The 21,037-nt window shown below is 33.1% G+C and overlaps 1 pseudogene; it reads left to right on the forward strand.

Moving 5' to 3' along the window:
- The window catches only part of LOC149231814 (very-long-chain aldehyde decarbonylase GL1-5-like), a 37,258-nt pseudogene extending 24,987 nt beyond the window's left edge, over positions 1 to 12,271 (forward strand).
- The last annotated feature ends 8,766 nt before the right edge of the window (positions 12,272 to 21,037 follow it).

The following is a 21,037-nucleotide window of genomic DNA, read 5'->3' on the forward strand; positions in this document are numbered from 1 at the left end:
AAATTAAATTATCTTTAATTTATTACTTTAGGTTAATTTTAATATAATTTTCATATTTTCATATATATATATATAATACTTAAAAATTGGTTAAAAATATTCTAAATTTCAAAACGTTATAATTTAATTTTATAATTAATTAAAAAAATAATATGATTAGTATATTCTAATTTTATATTTAATTAAAAATGACTAATGAGAAAAAAAATAATAGAAGAAAGAAATTGATATGATTAAATTTCATGTGGTTTGAATAGATATTTTCAAACATTAAAAATATAATTATCCCTTATCCACTCATGGAATCTTTGTGGAATGTAGCCATAAACAAGTTGTCTCTAATCATATCAGCAGAGATAGAAGAGACATAAGAGGAATCCATGTCCGAGAAATCTTGTCAAGAAAAATTGTCACGTTCTTCAGAGTTGGCTACCACCAGAAAATGAAGAGTGAAACAAATCATTGTCTTTATATAAGATAGTGTGAATGGTAAGTGAAATAGCAACCTCGGTATAGGCATGAGACAGTAGTAGCGTGCAAGCTGAAAGACTTAGGGCAATCAATTTTTAAGATGTTAGATAATATTGTCTTAAACTGATATGGTTTTGTCCTAATTGTTAACTGTGTTAAATAGTGACCTAGGGCACACCGTCAGAACCAATTTTGCAGGTGTTAGATAATACTGTCTTAAATTAATATGGTTTTGTCTTAATTGTTAACTGTGTTAAATATGTTTCGTCTTAATTTCCATTGTCTTAAGTGGCCATTGTCTTAAATATAATATTTTGGGTTATTTTTTTCTTAAAATATTTTTGTCTCAAATGATTTTTTATTAAATATGAAGTTTTGTCTTAAAATATTTTTGTTTCAAATTGTTTTTGTCTTAAAAATAAAGTTTTGTCTTAAAATATTTTTGTTTCAAGTTATTTTTGTCTTAAATATAAAGTTGTCTTAAAATATTTTGTCTCATACTGTTTTTGTCTTAAATATAAAGTTTTGTCTTAAAATATTTTTCTCTCAAATTTTATATTTAAGACAATTCAATTGATATTAAATGTTAATGTAAAATAACTAAAATAAAAAGTGACCCTTTAAGACAAACGATTTCTTTTGTCTTAAAAAGAATGTCTTAAATAAGACAAAAGACTTCTTTTGTCTTAAAAAAATGTCTTAAAATTTCCCTTTGTGTAGTAGTGAAATTTGTTGAGAAAAGAGTGTTGGAACATATCCGAAATTGGCTCAATGTATGGTTCATGTCTCGTTGTTGCCTTCTCTCTTGTTGCAAGATTTATTTTTATTATTAATTTTGTTCGAGTCTTGCACTATTATTTGCATGGTTACTTGTGAAGTAGTTTGGTTGAGGGGACTTTTTAAAGATGTGGGAGAAATATAAAAGGTCCAATAATTATCAAATGTGATAATCAAATCTCTATTAAACTAAGCAACAATATGTATATCATGCAATATCCAAATACATTGAGACTTACTATCATTTTTTGTTTTGAAAAAGATGCAAGAAATTGATTTAGTCTATTGTAATACCCATGAAAAATCTAGAATCTCTTACTATTACAATTTGTTACGTGTTGTTGGAGTTTTGTTTTGACTAAGTATCCTAATTAGTAATTGTTATTGTTTAGATCGTGTTTTCTAGGATTATGTTCAAGGAGATCGTAATCCTATATATGTACTTTCCGCTGGCCTGGTGAATGTAAGTGTGAGTGGAACAATCTCCTACATGAGCTTGTCTCACCAGTGAGTTGCAACTCATCTTAAGAAAATTTTGTCATCCATATAATTCCGTGTTCCATAATTTATGAGTATATATATAGATTTTATTTTGAATAGTTAAAAACAATGATTGTTATTCTTTTTTATGTAGACTAGCACAACCATATAAATAAATTCTTAATATAGAAGAGAATAGCTATATAGATTAAATATCAATGCATGATAGGTATCAAAACAATTAAGTGATCATACATCTCACATTGTCAATATTTAAAAAACTCAAAAATTAACTAAATTATAATTCTATTTTAAAAGTGATCTTTTAGACTTTTAATTTACTTATAAAAAATTATTAGATTGAGGGTAGGGATTTAAGTTCCACAAAATATTATACGATGTTCTTAGTAGTAGTCATAGATTAAATATTAATACTTATCTCAAAAGATTAAGATGTGTCATACGAGTTATCATTTTTTGGGTATGTGGTATTATTAAGCCATGGTATTGAGCCATGATATTAAAACAAAGCCTATTTACACTAAAGAATTTCCATACTAATGTAAGAGTGAATCTCCCTAACGGGAATTCTTGTTACATGTTTTTCATTAATATATACATCTTTAACTTATATCTTAATTCATTTAATAACTCATAATATTTTTTTTGTTAGTTTTTATGACTTTTTAAATATGGATAATGTGAGATGTTTTTTTATGCATGTTGTATTTACAAATTATTTAATTTATATAATTGTGTTTGTATATGAGTTAAACATATAATGGAAATAGAATCTGATATGTGAATATGATTTTTTATTTTTTATTTTTTTAATTAAATTGAGAAGTAAAGTTAAAAAAACGCAATCGTCTTTGAAATAAATCTGAACCCTTTTCTATTCCATGGATGGTTTTTATTCTCAACACCTCCTCATAAAATTTGAACCTAAGCCAACTTCTCTACCTTTCATAAATAAACTATAAATAAAATTATATTAAATCACATAACTTATATTCCAAAATATCTAACCAACAATAACTTATATTCGAAAATATCTAACAAACAATATGATTGTGCCCAGAACTAGCATTGTGCAAAGACTAGTTTTCTATCGATGCAAAGATATATGGTATTTACAACATTCATATTAGGTAATCCATGTTACGGGAGGTCATAATTACAAAGTGTTTATTATATAACTTGCCATATAACAGTGTACTTTGAGTTATAAAGGCACAGATAAGATGTCGTGCTTTTTCTTGGTATTCATAATCTTTTTATTATTGGTATTTATAATCGTCTTATACAATCTCATTGATATTTCTATTTTTGACCGACTCTGTATTGACATTTATTTGTAGCCTTCTCTTTCCCATTTTTGTTTTTGTGGGTTATGTTCCTATGAATATTTATATATAGGTTGTGAGGTGCTCATAATAGATTATTTACCTCATGCAGTATTTTCTACCTTTTGAGGAGCCAAGGATTAACCAGCTCATTGAAGACTCCATATTGGACGCGGAGAAGAAGGGAGCGAAAGTTATAAGCTCGGGGCTTCTCAACAAGGTATTGATCAATTCATTCGGCATTAGTCTTCCATTTTTCTTCTATTTGGCTGAAACAGAACCGGTTTATATTTTTTCTATTGATTACGCCCAGAATGAAGACTTGAACGAAAGTGGAAAACAGTTCGTCAAGCAACACGGGAATCTCAGAATTCGAATTGTTAATGGTATTACTTTGGCAGCGGCTTTTATTTTGAATTCAATTCCAGAGGAAACATCCGAGGTGCTTATTATTTCTGGGAGAGCATGCAATTTGGAATCGGGTATAGCAAGAGTGCTATGTGAGCGTGGGGTTAGGGTGTAGGTTTGCATTCTGTCCCACAGTAAATCAACGATTAATTTAGGTTTACACGGCTCCACTTTGCCTTCCGGTTTTATTCACTCGCTATTTTACTTTAATGGCCGACAGCTTCTGGTGGACTCAGAACAACAAATCGAGAAATCAAAGATGAAAGTGCCTCGGGAATTTAGACATAATCTCTTCCACGTCACAAGCTACCAATCATGCAGTACCTGCAAGGTCGTTCTATGCATTTCCTAGTCGTTTGTCATGTTGCAGAGATGTGATCCAAAGATTAATTCATATCATGGTTAGAAGTTTGTCGTAATTCATATCGTCATTTGAAGCACGTTGTAATGGGGTTATAGGATGTTTATTCACATAGACGTCCCATGTATGGTTGGGTTTGACTAACCGTAGTATTTTATGAAATCAAGTAGATTATCAATTGTCATTAGTACCTTCAGGATTTTGGTAATATTGGTATACGTAGTGTGGTAAACTCCTGTAATTAGAGAACGCATATAGCCCAACACATTTGGAATTTACATTGTTAGAGAATGATTTTATACATAGTGATAAATGTTTTGAATCTAGTTGGTTGGTGAAAGTGGCTTTTTCTGGAAGTTATCTGAAGTTTCCACAAGTTGCAAGACAAATCTCTTACATAACTTAATTAATTGGTTGAAATTAATGTTTTCCAACACTCCCTCTTAATTCCAATTACATGACAAACACACAAAATACCCTATAGCATAATACATAAGGCTCAAACATACTCTTAATTGACATGCTTGCTGGTCTAAGTCTCAACTAGGCTTACAACATAATCTAGATTTTCTTCAACACATAACTTACTTCTACAAAACTCAAATTTGGCCTTCCCAAGAGGCTTAGTGAATATGTTAGCTACATTCTCATTTGTATTACAATATATTAAGTCAATTTCCTTTGATTGAATCTTTTCTTTTACAAAATGATATTGTGTGTGTATATGCTTTGACCTTGCGTGACATACAAGATTGTTCGCCCATTTGATGGTGCTTTGATTATCAATTTTGATCATTGTAGGTTCTTGTTGACCTTCACCAACATCTTCAAGTATTCTTCTGAGCCATATTGTTTCACGGGTGGCACTACATAATGCTTTCTACTCTGCTTCAGTTGATGACAAGGAAATTGTTGGTTGTTTCTTACTGCTCCATGATATAACTCTTGATCCTATATTGAACATGTATCCAGTGGTGGATTTCTTGTCATCTAGATCTCCGGCCTAGTCAAAATCACAATAACCTATCAATTCAACATTACAATCATTAGTATATTCAATACCAAAATTGATAGTTCCCTTTAAATACCGGAGGACTATTTTTGTAGCTATCTAGTGGCACACTTAGCCATGAATTGACTAAGTATGCTTATTGCATAAGCAATGCCAGATCTAATGGCAGTGAGATAATTTAGACTTCCCACTAATTGTCGATACATCGTTCCATTCACTTCTTTTGTTCCATCATCACTTCTCAATTTGATATTTTTCTCCAATGGGGTACTCATTGCTTTACATCCATTCATATGAAATCTCTTTAGTACCTCATTTGTATATTTTCTTTGTGTAATTAAAGTCCTTCCATCATCTCTCCATATTTCAAGACCTAGACAATAGTGCACCTTTTCAAGATCCTTCATCTCAAATTCTCGTGATAATTTCCTTTTTATATCCTTAATAATTTTATCAACACTCCCTGTTATTATTAGGTCATCAACATATATAGAGATTAATACTATATCTCCATTTCTATTTGTCTTGATACACAAATTAGGATCATTTTTGCTTTTGTTAAATCCCTGTGGAAGAACAATTTATCTATTTTCTCATTCCAATATCTGGGTGCTTGTTTTAGTCCATATAAGGCCTCTTTTAACATGCATACAAGATATTATTGTCCCTTCTTTACAAATCCTTTTGGTTAAATAAGATAAATCTCTTCTTTTAAGTCCCCATTTAGGAAAGATGACTTCACATCTATTTGATATCATTCCAATCATATTTAGTGGCCAATGGTATCATTATTTTGATTGTATTCATATTTGCAATTAGAGCAAAGGTATCTTCATAATCTATACCTTGTTAGATATTAGGATTTTTTGATCCATAATGTAGTAAGCATGCCTTTCAGATTAATCACATCAATATTATTTGGTCAATGTTTCAAGCTAGCTAACATGGTTCATCCTTAGGATGACCACGTTAGCTAGTTCGAAACGTTGACCAAATAATATTGTTATGCTTATTCCGAAAGACATTCTTACTAAATCAATACTTTTTTTTGTGAGTAACCTTTTGCAACCAATCTTGGCTTATACTTGTCTATGTTACAATTTACATTAAATTGTCTTGTACAACCATTTTGTTCCTATAGGGATTTTATTTTAAGGTAATTTTGTTAATTCCCAAGTTTCATTTTTCATTATAGAGTCATATTCTTCTTTCATAGCTTCCATCCATTCTTTATTATTTTTAGCTTGTTCATAATTTAAAGGCTCAAAAACAACCATTACGTGACACATTAAAACATAATATTTATACCTGATAGGGGTATGAACTTGTATGTTGACCTTCTTAGAGATTCATTACATTGTGGAGTACCCTCTCCTCTTCTTCTTCTCTATGGAGTGCCTTCATCACTTCTTTGTGGACTTTGACTTCTTGAAATGTCTTCTGGAATGTCCATACTTTATTGAGCTTGAGATGATTCCACTCCTTCTTCTTCCTTAACACTGTCATAAGGAGGCTGCCATACATTATGTTCATCTTCTTTTGTTTTTTTATCTGCATGCTCATGAAATATAGCATCTCCACTTGAAAATACATTGTGAGTACTTGGATCATACATTTAATATGTTTTTTTATTAGTAAAATATCCAATAAAAATGCAATTGTTAGCTTTGGAATATAATTTTATCCTATCATCTTTAGGTATATGAGTAAAGACTTTGCATTCAAATATCCTTGAATGATAAAATTTAGGTTTAAAACCATAAAATGCTTCAAATGGTGTTTTTTGCTCCAGATACTTTGTAGGGCTTCTACTTTTGAGATACATTGTTGTATTAGTGGATTTCAGCCCAAAAACTATTAGAAATACTTTACTTTTTAACATACTACGAGCACATTCAACTAATGTTATATTCTTTCTCTCAACTACTCCATTTTTCTAAGGTGTATGTGGTAGTTTAAATTGTTGCATAAGTCCATTTTGTTTGCATTATTTTACAAAAGCACCTAAAGTGTACCCACCACCTTTATCTTATCGAATAGTTTTAATGCTCTTTCTCATTTTCTTTTCAAGCATAATCTTGAAATCTTTAAAGTATTCAAACACATCACTTTTCATTTCTTATAAAAAACACCTTGGTGTATCTAGCGCTATCATCAATAAATATAAGAAAGTAATATGCTCCACCAAGTTACTCAGTTTGCATTGGACCACATACATCAATATGCACTATCTCAAGTATTTCACGTTTTTTGCTATTTTCATGCATAGGAAATTCTTCTCTATGTTGGTTTCTTAGTGCACAACATTCACATTCAAAGTGTTTACCCTTAATATTTGGAAGGTCTTCTACCATCAATTAGTTTTGTAGTAACATTAGGTCATTATGATTTAAGTATCCATACCTTTGATGCCAAAGCTCTATATTTGACATACCTATTGATGCCAAAGCTTGATGCCCATTCTTCATTGCATCCGAATTGTATAATCCTCCAACTCTCATTCCTTTTGCAACAACCTTGTAGTTGTCCTGCACATCCTTTACCAAACAATGCGATTTCACAAATTCAACTTTTAAATGTTGATATATAATAGTAGAGACTAAAATTAAGTTCTTATTTAATCCTCAAACATACACTACATTTTGAATTTGTATTTTTTGTCCATTAGGCATCATAACACTTATATCACCATATCCTTTAATTTCATGTGATCTATTATCTCCTAAATAGATGTGTGCCCCATTATTAACCTCATGATAAGTATCAAACCTATCTCTTTTGCATGACATGTCGATTGATGCACTAGAATCTATAAACCAAGCATTATCATCACTAGTTTATGTTGATAAAGTAACTTTGGACACAAACAATTTAGGATTGCTAAAGTCATGATTGATCTCTTCATCTCTATCAACATAATTTCCTCAATTTCTTCTATGTTTAAATTGATAAGACACTCTTTTTATGCAATTCTTAGGAAAATGACTGGGTTTTCCATAGTAATAACACCCATCATCTCTACTAGATTTGGAATTTGTCCTTGGTAAACGTGTACCTTGAAATAATTTTCCCTGTGGCTTTTTGCCTTTATTTTTCTCCCATTGTTTGTCTTTGAAGGAATCCTTCCCTTTAGTCATCAATGTTAAAATTGAATGGGGAGGTTTTTGTTTAAGACTTCTTCTCCACTGTTCTTCCTGCATAAATATACCTGCCAACTCATCAAACGTAGGAACCTTTTCTCTAGCTAAAAGACTAGTGATAAACATTTGATATTCATCAAGAATTCCATTTATTGTCACAGTAACCAAGTCTCTACTATATATTTTTTTACCAATGTCACCTAATTTATCCTTTAGATCCTTAATTCTAGAAATAAAATCACTGACACTTTCATTTTCTTCCATTTTAATTGAAAGAAGCTTACTCTTTAAATACAATATATGATTTGTAGTCTTTGTTTCATACAATGTTTTGAGAGTGTCCCTTGTCTCGACGTTTTTCACTTTCTAATGTGTGAAATAATGTTGTCCTTAACGGACATCCACAAAAGAACATTTGTTTTGTTTTCCGGTCGCTCCCAATCTTGAATTGCAACATTTATGGCTTGAAGGGACACTGATTGCAACATATGTGACTTGAAGGGACACTGGCTTGATTTCAGCTCTAGACACAATTGTCCATATATTATAACCTTCCATCAATGTTCGTAGCTTAAACTTCCAATTTGCATAATTTTCACCATCTAGCTTATTAGAGTGAGATAAATAAGATTCGGCCAATGTGAATACATTAGCGATGATACTAGTCTTATGAACCATTCAATCACTAAATACCAATAACTTTAATGAGTCCTTAATCACAAATATAATTCCTCAAACACAAGTCATAAAATTATATTAAGCTTCACAACTCAAAAATCAATTAAAAAAACTCTTATTTCACTACTCCACAACTATCATGGCTGCACAAACTATTCTTTAAAATCTTCTAAATTTTAAGTAAAAAACAACAAACTATTTTTTAAAATCTTCTAAATTTTAAGTAAAAACCAACAGCCACAAACTTATTTGACAACCACAATTTACTTTTTATTTAATTGGTAATTTCCATGTTTTCACCATACATTACTCCAATTCGTAAAATATATGCATTTTCCAAATATTATTGTATTGCAGATTTATAAAATCATTTTTAGATCAAGATTTACCCTTCCAAATATTACTTATAAACTTCATTTCATTTCAGAGTGCCCACTGGACGCACTGTCAAGAATGTTGGAATATTAATTCCAACTGTTGTGCAGGGACAGCAACAACGTCTCCAAAACAGTGATCTCTCCACTTGTGATGCGATCCATCGCAGATCGCACAGATCGCAGATCGCTGCCCCCTCCACTCCTTGTCCCATGCGCTGCGACGACAATGATGCGATGCGATCATGCGATCGCAGATCGCAGATCGCAAACTCAAATCTCTATGCATTAAGCCCTTCACTCCTTATCCGCGATGCGATCTGATCGCCATCAGAAATCGCACATTTTGTCAAACAAATATTCAGCGTCCATTTCTTTAATCCAACAGCTCGTGTTCAAGTTTGCCCAATTGTTGGGCACGCGAAGAAGCAAGTTGCGATCCAGCTCTTGCACATTGAATTCTCAGCTACCGCAGTTAAAGAGCAGCTCAACCAAGGATGAGAAGGACAGCCTCGAGCAGTGCACACTATGGGACTCCATTTCTGTTCATTAACGCATTCAGATTGAATCAAAAGACCGCCAATTTGACAGTGAAGTAATTTAATGGAATTTACTGCATTTGTAGAATGTTGGTAAAAGGTCTTTAATTTTATTGTTTTTTATCCATGGGAGTATGGGACAAGAAAACGTATGCAAGTTTTTTATATAGTTATATATATAATGTTTTTGTGTTGGTTGAATGAGAGGGAGTAACCCACGCAGCAGCGTGAAGATAAGTTTTTCATTGTAAAGAAATGGAACAACAGTGTAGAGCAGCAGACACAGTAATGTGAGGGAAGCGCGGGGTGAATCACACAGCAGTGTGAATATGAAATATGCAGCAGCATAAAGATTGTTTTAGTTGTGTAGCTCCAAGAAGAAGCACAACAGTGCATAAGAAAATGAGTTGTTTTTGCAATGAGATGAGACGCACACAGCAGTGCGAACATAGAACAGCAGCAGCGTGAGAAAGGAGGCATGCACAGCAGTGCATAAGGAAATGAGCGTTGTTTATTGCATATGTATGGGCAATGAAACTCACAGCAAGTGCGGATAAAAGAAAACCAGAACAGAGCAATGAAATGAGTGTAGTGAAATGCACAGCAGTGCAGGTGAAGACGCAACAAAGAAGGCACAATAGTGCTGAGATGAAGAAGGCACAACAGTGCTAAGATAGAGAATGCAGTAGCAGCACGTAGATGAAAAATTACACAACAGTGTAAAATCTCAGGAGGAGACAGAGTAAATTTTTGTTGGTTGAAATGTATTCTTGGTGAATCCCTCTGTTAAAGAGGAAGGTTCTCTTAAGCACAATGTCTTGGTGAATCCCTCTGTCAAGAGGAAGGTGCTCTTAAGCACAGTGTTTGGTGAATCCCTCTGTCAAGAGGAAGATGCTCTTCAGCATAATCTCTAGTGAGTGAGGAAGAATCTTTTGTTATTTGTGGAACTGCATCTGAAGCAGTGTTGGTGAATCCCTTTGTGTGAGGAAGATGTTTTTGTAACAGCAGTGTTGGTGAATCCCTCTATTAAGAGGAATACTCTTTTGTAACAGCAACTGTGTAATACCTCTGTAAGAGGAAGAAGTTTGTATCAGGCATTTATTAATGAATACAAGTTTGACTTGTATGTGGAAAACTCTGTCTGTTCAATTTTTTTTTTTAAGCTTCTCTATGTTCAGCTTGTGTGTTTTTGGGATTTTACCAGAAAAATCCCCAACAGTGGTATCAGAGCGTTGTTCTCTGGTCTTTTGAGTTTGAAATCACCTGAAATTTCCAACAAAGAATACCAAAAAGTGATGTTTTGTTTACCACTCTAGAAATGCTACACCCAACGTTAGCCAAATCTTATCCCACTTGTTCATGCACACACAACGATAACTCTAGAAACAGAATGAAAAAAACTTTCCCCAACTTTTGGATATTCTTCACAAAAAAATTTGAGCAGATAAAAAATTCTCTTGTACCAAAAGCTCTCCCCACTAGCTTGTCTTGGGTCTACGGCAACTCCTTAGAAATTTTCGTCTCTGTGTCAAAACTTATCAATATTCTCCACAAAGAAAATTGAGCGGATAAAAAATATTTTGTACCACAAGCTCACCCCACTAGCTTGTCTTGAGGATACGTCAGTTCCTTCTTAGAAATCTTCGGCTCTGTTTCTCTGACAGCAAATGACAAGCCTCACGAACCAGTAGCAAATTTCTCCACACAGGCTGCAGCGGCTCTACTTGCAGCAAAATTCTCACAACGATGCAATAAGCTCAACCTCCGGCTAGTACGGCCTTTGCCAGAAGCTTAATCTACTTCACACGGACTCTATGCAACACACCTTCACTCTCACTCTCACTCTGATCGCTCACAGAAAACCTCACGCTCTCCGGACTTAACCTCGCTTTGATACCAAATCAGAAAACACAAATAGCACAAAGCACTCCTAATTTACATTACCAGAGAATAATTTTATACATCATGATGAGGCTTCTCAATATCTGAAAGTCTCTGGAAACTGCAAGACAACCCTCCTACTTAACTTAATTAATGTTGAAGGTTGATTGATTAGAATTAATGTTTTCTAACATTTATATGGTGCGAGGTCTTTGGCTCAGGTTCAATTCCTTAGTTGCTCCTTCAAATTGTTGCACTATGAAGCGATTGTTTTAAATATTTAAAATTTTTTATTTGTTAAGTGATAATTTAAAAGATATATTAGATGAAAAGTCCAATATGGTACAGATATGGATAGTAGGTAGATGGCTTGGTCGAGAAGATCAGATGAAGGCAGCCGAGGGCACTCGTTTCATTCCGCTTCTTCCCTTCCCCATACCAAATGTTCGTGACGACTGCACTTACGAGACCGTCCCTGCAATGACTGTGCCCAAGAATCTTGAGAATCTGCATGCCTGTGAGGTAAACTTCGCATTCTGTAAAAAATATGTTGTTGGCCTACTAGCATTATCCAATGGAAGATGTCGACAATGATTCCGTGATTTTGGATGGAAAACGAAACAAAACAACGGGCTGCCTAGAAGAGTGCTCAGCGCATGGCGAGTTGGAGGAATTGTGCATGCACTAGAAGATTGGAATCATCATGAATGTGATGATGTCATTGACAGCAACAGCATTACTCGGGTATAGGAAGCTGCAATCAAACATGGGTTTCATCCTTTCAATTCGATCAAAGCAAATTAATGATTTTTCCGTAGATGTAGAGTCCGAATAAATTCCTCAATTATGTGATATTGATGTTTCAGATTGGTTTTAAATAAAATAGTAGTTTTTATTGCTGGGACTAAAATTTCAGTCAGTTATATAGGTAGTCAGTCAATTATATAGGTAGTTTTAATGAATGTACTGTCAATAGTAAGTATTAGTCTCCCAGAATAGGAGTGAGTGGTAAAGTTTCATTTGATTAATGACCATATGTTAAAAGATATGCAACTTTGGTATAGGTATACTATTTTTATTATATGCAATTTGTGTTTTTTTATATAATTTTAATATTTTCACATTGTATGAATTTGTGTGTAGTTTTCTTTAGGAGTTCTTGCATCCATAATTGTTTGAATCGATGTTTCTAGCCATTCACTGTGGTTCATTATCAGGATAGATCAGTGATTATGTATGATGCTCGAAACGTGGATTCAAACAATTATAGATGTGAAAACTCCGAAAGAAAACTACACACAAAGCACTAATCACAGAAGCCTCAAAACAATAATTGTATAAATTTCTTAAAATTTATAATCGCTAGAAATAAAAGTAAGGAAATTGTTGTTTATGTAGTTATGGAATTTTGCATTGAATATATAAATTGATGTTCAGAAATTGTTGTTTATGCAGTTATGGAATTTTGCATTGAATATATAAATTGATGTTCAGATTGGTTTTTTCAAGTGATTTAGTAACACAGGTATTTTGCAACTGTGGTTGATCATTTGACGATTGTAAAAGTTATATTACACATTTATAAAAAAAAAAAACAAGTTTTGAGACAGGTGAGAAACACACATCAAAACACGTGTGCATATTTTGTATCCATGATGGAAAATGTTACGTGGGTAGACATTCTGTTTTGAGGGAATACTGAAGGTTCAAAGCTTTAATTTCTACTCCGTATCAGTCACATGTATTCTTTAGATGATAGCGAATTGATATTATGTATATGCAATAATTTTTGTCGTAATAATAATATCAGATTTATGAATTTCTGTAATCCCTAATAAATTAAACAAAATCTTCTTAGTTCAAAATAATTGAAATCTTTCTACTTTGCATGATGTCAGTATTGTATTTTTAGTGAGCTCAATGATACTAAAATGGCGTCTCATATGCTAAACCATCCATTTAATTATAAATATAGGAAATAGGATATGGCTTGTAATATACTAGGCCTCATCGAAAAATGCAGTTGTAGGTTTTATGTTTGCTTACGGAGATCATGATCATCAATGCTTTAAAATTTGTCGTCCTTGAACATCCTGACTGCTGCTTTTTTTCGCTCAAAACCTCTTTGGTCAGAATGAGCGGTTGATATTGATTTCGTTGGAAAGGTTAATGGCTGTTCCATAACTTAAGGGTAAAGCATCTATGAATTATAGTTGGACAAACAACAATTGAATGTAATTAACAGAACAAGAGTAAACTATCTATGAATTATTGTTGGACAAACAAAATTTGAATGTAATTAACAGAACCACTTATACAGTAGAGAGCATGGAAGGAGATAAGCTTCTTTTAAACAGCGGACAGGTCATGATTGAACACGGGACAAGGCTATTTAATAACTCAACTATCTATTTTATTCCCCTTTTTCTTCTTTTGTTCTTCCGATAAGGCCAATCCTAGGTCCAGATGTTGTCACCAGGTTTTGGGAGCCTAGACATATTGTGACAGGTTACGATTGATTGCACTCTCATTTCAGGTTTAGATTTAAAAAATCTTTCTTACTCTTAAGTGGTGGTAATTCTAGTTAATTATATTAGTTAATATCTATTTTAGAAAGAAAAGAAACTGCGTGTTATATTGTTTTGCATTAGTGGAATTGGCTGTTAGGAGACAGTCAGATTGAACAGGTTACAATTGGTCGCGCACTCATTTCAGATTTAGATTTTAAAAATCTTTCTCACTCTTAAGTGGTGGTAATTTTAGTTAAATATATTAGTTAATATTTATTTTAGGAAGAAAAGAAAGTGGGAGTATTATATGTTAAGTGACCGTATTGAACTGGTTGTTAGGAGACCGTATTGAACCAGGGATGAAACACATTTATATGCTTTACTAAATGAAATACCTTAGGTACTAATAATGTTACAGTAAAATAAAGTAAACTTAAACTTTTTTGTGTCACTTTGATAAATATAGTATAAATATGGAATTTAATTTCTACTATTTTTATTTTTGTATTTCAGAGGAATTGAGGAGTCCTTAAACTTTTTTCGTGTCACTTTGATAAATATAGAATTCAATTCTTATTATTTTTTATTTTTGTATTTTAGAGGAATTTAGGAGTTCATTGGATAATTAATAAATTTGTGGGATTTACAATTTGTTTTTTTCTCGATAAACCAAGTCATAATGGAAAAATTTGAACTTTGTATCTCTTATTTTTCACAGATTTCACATTATTCACCAATTAAACTGCGTTTGAAACTAAAATTTAGTTATAAATATTATACAACAAATTTAATAGATTTATAATTTTTTATTTAAACTTAATTTAATTATTTAAATTTTAAATAAATAAATATTTATGATTATTAAATTATTATTACAAATAATTAACTATTAATTTATTAAAATTAATAAATTTAGAAATTAAACTAATCAAATTTTAATTTAATTATTGAAATGTTTTTTTTTTTTTACTTTAGATTTGAAGAAATCATTTAAATGATATGTTGATAACTTTTTTGAAATTGTAAACTTTTTGGTTATCAATTTTCTATATCACAATATGTCTACCACAGCTTATCTTACCTTATTGCATTATCTTATTTAGCTTACCTTATTTAGGACATATCATTATCTATAATATTTTTCCAACGTTTAATTAATTTTCTTAATGTTACTATTAAGGTGATTTATTAAATTCTTTTGAACAATTATTTGTTTAAAGGTTTTTTTATATTTAAAATTATAATATAAATGTGAATTTATTCTCAATATTTTTGCTATATATTTTTCTTTTATCTTTAACATTTTTCTATTTTCCCGGATAAGATTACTAGCTTTCTTTCTCTAAATTTTCTAACTCTTATTTCAATGTAATTTGTTTTTTATTAAATGTAAACAAATATTATTTACAACAAAAGATGCTTACACACTAGTTAGAAGTTGCTACTCCAAGCAAGAGTGGGTTTAGCTTAGACTTGTCATTAGGAAAATCTCCCATGTGTTGATTCAGATCATTTTTACTTGTCAACTACTCATTTGACCTGTCCTATTAAACCTACATTCATCTAAGTTCGTGAAATTCGTGTCGAGTGTTTTTCATTCCTAGATAGTCCTCATAAGATGTTAGGTGTGAATGTTGCCTCCACCATTGAAGAACCTACCACTTTGTTGGTGATTGTCATCGTCGTCAACTTGGTGATGTCTTCATTTCATTATATTAGTATGATTGTGACCTCCAACTCTACAGCTAGTAAATTTTCAATCCTGCTATGGGGAAACCTATTGATCTCAATTACCCCTACTCTCCCTATTATATTGGCATCTTTTACCTCGCTTGGATATGCATTCGATTTAGGAAAAGGTTAGAGTTTATAATATGGAGCTAGATGGTTTCTGCTTAGCTCCACTAACCCAAATGCAAATGCATTGAATTATGGATTTCCTTTGGGATGGAGTCTACAAAGAGGGTGTACATATGTTCTATGCAGTGTTGAGGGTAGCAATGTTTCTGGGGTGTTTAACCTCCCATGGGGTGGTTAGTCATTAGGAGGTATAACTTTTCCTGGGAACATCAACGTTTTTGGGATGCCCATATATTTGGGGGAAATTTCATGGAAAGGACATCTATCTCTAGAGGTGCTAACACTTTCGGGGGAGCTTTCACTTATAGGACTAATCCTCCTAGAGTCAGTCATGGTCTTGTTAATGTTTATGCCTTTCAGAGTACCTTTGTCTCTAGGGGAAGTCCAACTGGGGGCACTAATTCTTCTTCTATTCCTTTTGTTTTAGGGCCCCAGAAAATTATTAGATGTAGTACTTCAGGGAGTTACTGAACCCTTGAAATCCGAAGTATGGGATGGTCATAAGGTCCATCTAAGATGCATTCTCTTCCATCAGATCCATTTGACCAATTACAATTACCATTCTTAGCATCACTTAACTTGCCAGATCTGAAAAATCTAATAAATGACCCCATTTTCTGTAACCTATGATGAATTGGCTACTCTCATTAACTTATCCTCTAACATACCAAAATTTAATAGAAAATAAAGAAAAAACCCTATAATGCATATCACCACTTATGACTTGTGGTGTTCATGAAACTCATTAGTAAATAATATCATTTTATTGCGTCTCTTCTGGTATACCCTACAAATCATTCCAAGAAATGGTACATTTAGCTTGACCATGTGTCATATTGGCACTTTACAATGTTTTTGATGCATTTTCAGTAGCCTATTCATCAAGAGATTGGAATAGATATTTTGTCTAATTTTTGATAGCATATAGTGACTCGCAACTCTAAATGGTGGAATATATATTTTATGGAGATTAATTATCAAATAATTTAATTGAAATAGGGTGAAAAGAGAGTTGGTTTGCGCTTCGGTTTTTGCAAATCCATACTCTTCCAAAATTGTATATCGGGGTGATCTGTAGTATTAGCCATGCAATCATGTTGTTCTTATGGACTTTTGGATGAACATTCACCGCTGAGAAGAATCAACCAGATTGCCTGCATATGCAAACATGTGTGAATCAAGATACACATTTTAGGTGATGCATGTCCTAGTATTATCCGTGGCTTTTATAATTCATTTAACAAAAATATTTAAAAGTTTATAGTTGTGGGGGTGTTTTCATTTTAAAAACTTAAAATATTTATAGTCATTGTGGAGTATTTATTCATCTTGATTATGATATAAAAGTGATATGAAAACGGTTGAATGCATATTAACTTTTATGAAATTAGATTAATATAATATAAATTATGTATATGAATGATTTATTTTAATTAGTAAAAACTTTTATGAAATTAGATTAATATAATATAAATTATATATATGAATGATTTATTTTAATTAGTTAAAAGAAATAGTTGTTATTTTTCTAAGCTAATTCAATTTTAATTAGTAATATTTTGAATTCTATATAATTTATTGTTATAATGGTTTTGAGTTTTTTTTGTTACATTATTAATATGTGTGTATGTAAGAGTGTATGAGAGATAGAGAAACATATATCTAAATTTAATATAAATCAATTGAAAATGAATATTTGTGTATGTATGCAAGGGATATAGGGATACAAACTTCGGACATGACTTTTGGTCACTAAAAGTTTTAGGTTTTTCATTCTTTTTTAAAGTGAGGGAAGGGTTGGTTTTTCATTTGGCCGACAACTTGCCTTTGAGTACATGTGCCTTACTTCCTTGTGTTTTCATGGATCTAACTAACAAGGACGCGTTTGCAATGGATGATTCAAAGGGCGAGCTAGAGGGTTTCAAAGTCAGCCCTCAATAAAGGCAAATTTTTTAGGATGAGGTGGAGTTCTACTGGGGATCCTTTTCATATGGGCCTCAATATTTTTCACTACCTTATGGAGAGCTCTCCTTCAATGTTAAATCTAGCCCATTAGATGTGCTCTTTGTGGAGTGTATAAATGCTTTCAATGCAAAAGGTTCATCCAAGGTTAGGAAGGGTAATTTCTCCTCATCCTCCACTATCTTTATTTCAAAATACATTTCCCTTGGTCACATAGTCCCTCTAGTTCAATAATGCAGATTCAATAACAAGGTCTAGATGCTTGGGGAAGAAGGTCCCTTGAAAGGGTTTACGGGAGTAGGCTCTAAGGGACAAAATATGTCTATTCATGTGTGACATGTGCAACACCCCTAACCCCTGGAAAGTAAATAGCATGTACATGCAAAATTAGGTTGGTGGTCCAGGGAAATATTTTGAGGGCCACAACACCCATGTGTATGTTGTTGTACCCATATGCACGTGTTTTATATTTTGAGACTAGAAAACCTGGTATCATAATTATGTAACACATGCATATAAATAAAATAAGTGGTTGCAAATAAAAAATATGAAACAAGTATGGAGAGATAAGAAAATGAGCCCATTCATATAACCAATGTCCATAAAGTGGATTGGGAGAATGCCAAGTGGCATAAAAGAGGCATGCATATAAAAAGGGGCATGTTTGGAACTTTGGGGAATCATGAAAGATAATGGATGATTTCTGTGAAGGAATTTGGAAAAGACAACCATGGAACCATATTGAGAGGTTTGAAAAGGAGGCCTAGAAGGGTACCTAGAAGGTTTTGGTAGGGCGGTGGTACTCCTAGAAGCCACAAGACTACTAAGTGGAGGTTGACAGGCTTCGTACCTTGGATTTGTGAGTCATGGAAGGGTACCTCATAGGATTTTGAGGGCATTGGAGCTCCTAGAAGCCATAGGGGTACTAGTTGGTCTGTCAGGCTTGGTACCTTGGCAAGTGGTTGCTAGCACTAAGTATGTCCTAGGTTTTGGGCAAGCTAATGTTGATGCCCCATAGTATCAAAGTCGTAGCTCAGCAGTGACCTATTTTTGGAAGATACAAATAACATGGTCTATGGATGGGTGGAATGTTGAAGATCAGAAACCAGTTGGTCACTTAAAAGATAAGTATTACTTTCTATATTTATTTCTCTTACACATGTTAATTATATGTTAATACAATGTATATGTATGTTAATTGAACAAGGATAATTATATTGAACATGTTTATGCATATGTTTTTTATTTTATCTTGCATTTCATTATGTAAATTATCAAGTGAGAAATCCCTAGAAAGGGGAAAATTTTCTGGTCACAAGTTGCGAAAGATTTTTGGCATGAAACCAAGTCCTCAACATAGGATGGGATAAGCTAGTAGCTGTTGGGGTATGTTAGAGGTCGTATTAGAGGAACAATTGCAACATTTGGCCTATATGGAAGAAATAAATGTGTGCAGAGGTAAAAAAATGAATATTTTCTTTCAAAGTGTGTGACAAGTTCCAATATGAAGATACCTACCAAGTGTTTGTCAAAAGGTTCCAAGTGGAATTTAGAAGAAATTCTGCTTGGGAGATAATATTTCATTGAATTTGGGAAGTTACATAGTTTTCCACGGAGGAATTTGGGGAAATTTGGGGAAAATCCCAAATTTTCTGAGCAGTTTTTTTAGAATTTTATGCAAAATTGCTAAATAGGGGGTCAAGTGTAGGTTGGATAGGAAGGCAGTCGTTGATCTACAATAACACTAGATTTGACATGCGAGACCAATTGCAGGGATCCCCTTATCCTTGAAATTTATTGGGAGGGAAGGGGCAGTGGAAAGTTGTGCCATCACAACCATTATAAATCAATGGTCGATTGTTGTAGATCAATGGTTGAGATTGACCACAGGGCCTGCATTGTAGTCAATGATTATCACAAGAGTGGTGGGGTTGGGATGAAATTGGTATGTGTGCCCAAAATTCCCATCCTAGATCAATGGTTGGGATGAATTGTAGGGTCACCCTTCCCCGAATTTGAAACCACCATTAGGGGCATGGGGGGTGTGTGGGGGTCTATAATACCAATAAGTTTTCTTAAAGTGTTTTGCACGACTATTTGGCACACAATGAAATATATAGGAAGTCATGACGAAGCCATGTGGGCACAAAGGGATAAGTTAAGTTGACATGGAAACTGGTGTGGAAAACTAATGTGGTATTTAATGTAAGCATGACTTCATCAATTATGTCACCAATGGAAGGACATGGAGGGAATTTTGAAATTTATGCCAAAAAGAGAAGGGAATTGATGAATTGAAAGTGGAAGGCTACATGCATGCTAAATGTTAAAGCAAGTGATATAGGTCAATTTGAGGCCAACGAGTGGAAAGTTGCATGCATGCCAAGTGTTGAGGAATGTGACACATGGTAGTTTGAGCCCAATGAGATATAGGAAAAACAAAAAGTGCAGATTGTTCATTATTTCTCTTAATGAATCAAGAGGCACACAAAGGTGTCAGTTTGTATGAAATGGCGATAGAATACCATTACAAGTGAACCTAACTGTTCTAGAAGAGGCCTCACCTGCCTATGTTAATATTGCTCCTAACGCAATTCAAGAGGAATCTACATGCACATCGATCTCCTTCTTCCAGTCAGGAAATACCAAAATAGGCGTTGTCACCATTTTCTCCTTCAAGACATCCAAACTGCGTTGACAGTCTTCATCCCAGCAAAATGTCACATCCTTCTTCAATAGTTTCTCCATCGACACGATTATCTGAGCATATGCTTTGACAAACTTCCTGTAATACCTAGTGTGTCCCAATGTGGCGCGCAGTTGTTTCACATTCCTAGGAGTTTCCAAATTCACAATGACGATGATCTTTGCAGGGTCCAGCATCAATCCCTGCTTACATACGACATGGCCAAGAAAAATCGCAAAGGGAACATAAAATATGCATTTCTTTAAGTTCAGCGCAATATGATACCTTCAACATGTATCCAGCATGCGGCACAGACTCACAACGTGTAGCTTCACTAACCCAAACACAGTCTAATCATCAAAATATACCTCCAGGAACTTATGAATAAAATCCTTGAACACCGTGATCACATCCTACGAAAATATTGCAGGCGCATTCCTCAATCTGAAAAGCATAATTGTATATTGGAAGCAACCCCACTCAGTCACGAAGGTTGTTTTTCTTCAATTTTCCGGTGCGATATTTATTTGATGATATCCCGAAAAACCATCA

This window comes from Pinus tabuliformis, chromosome J (assembly GCF_031772625.1).
Source record: "Pinus tabuliformis cultivar Carrire ecotype Pingquan chromosome J, CPIR1, whole genome shotgun sequence".
Classification (NCBI taxonomy): Eukaryota; Viridiplantae; Streptophyta; class Pinopsida; order Pinales; family Pinaceae; genus Pinus; species Pinus tabuliformis.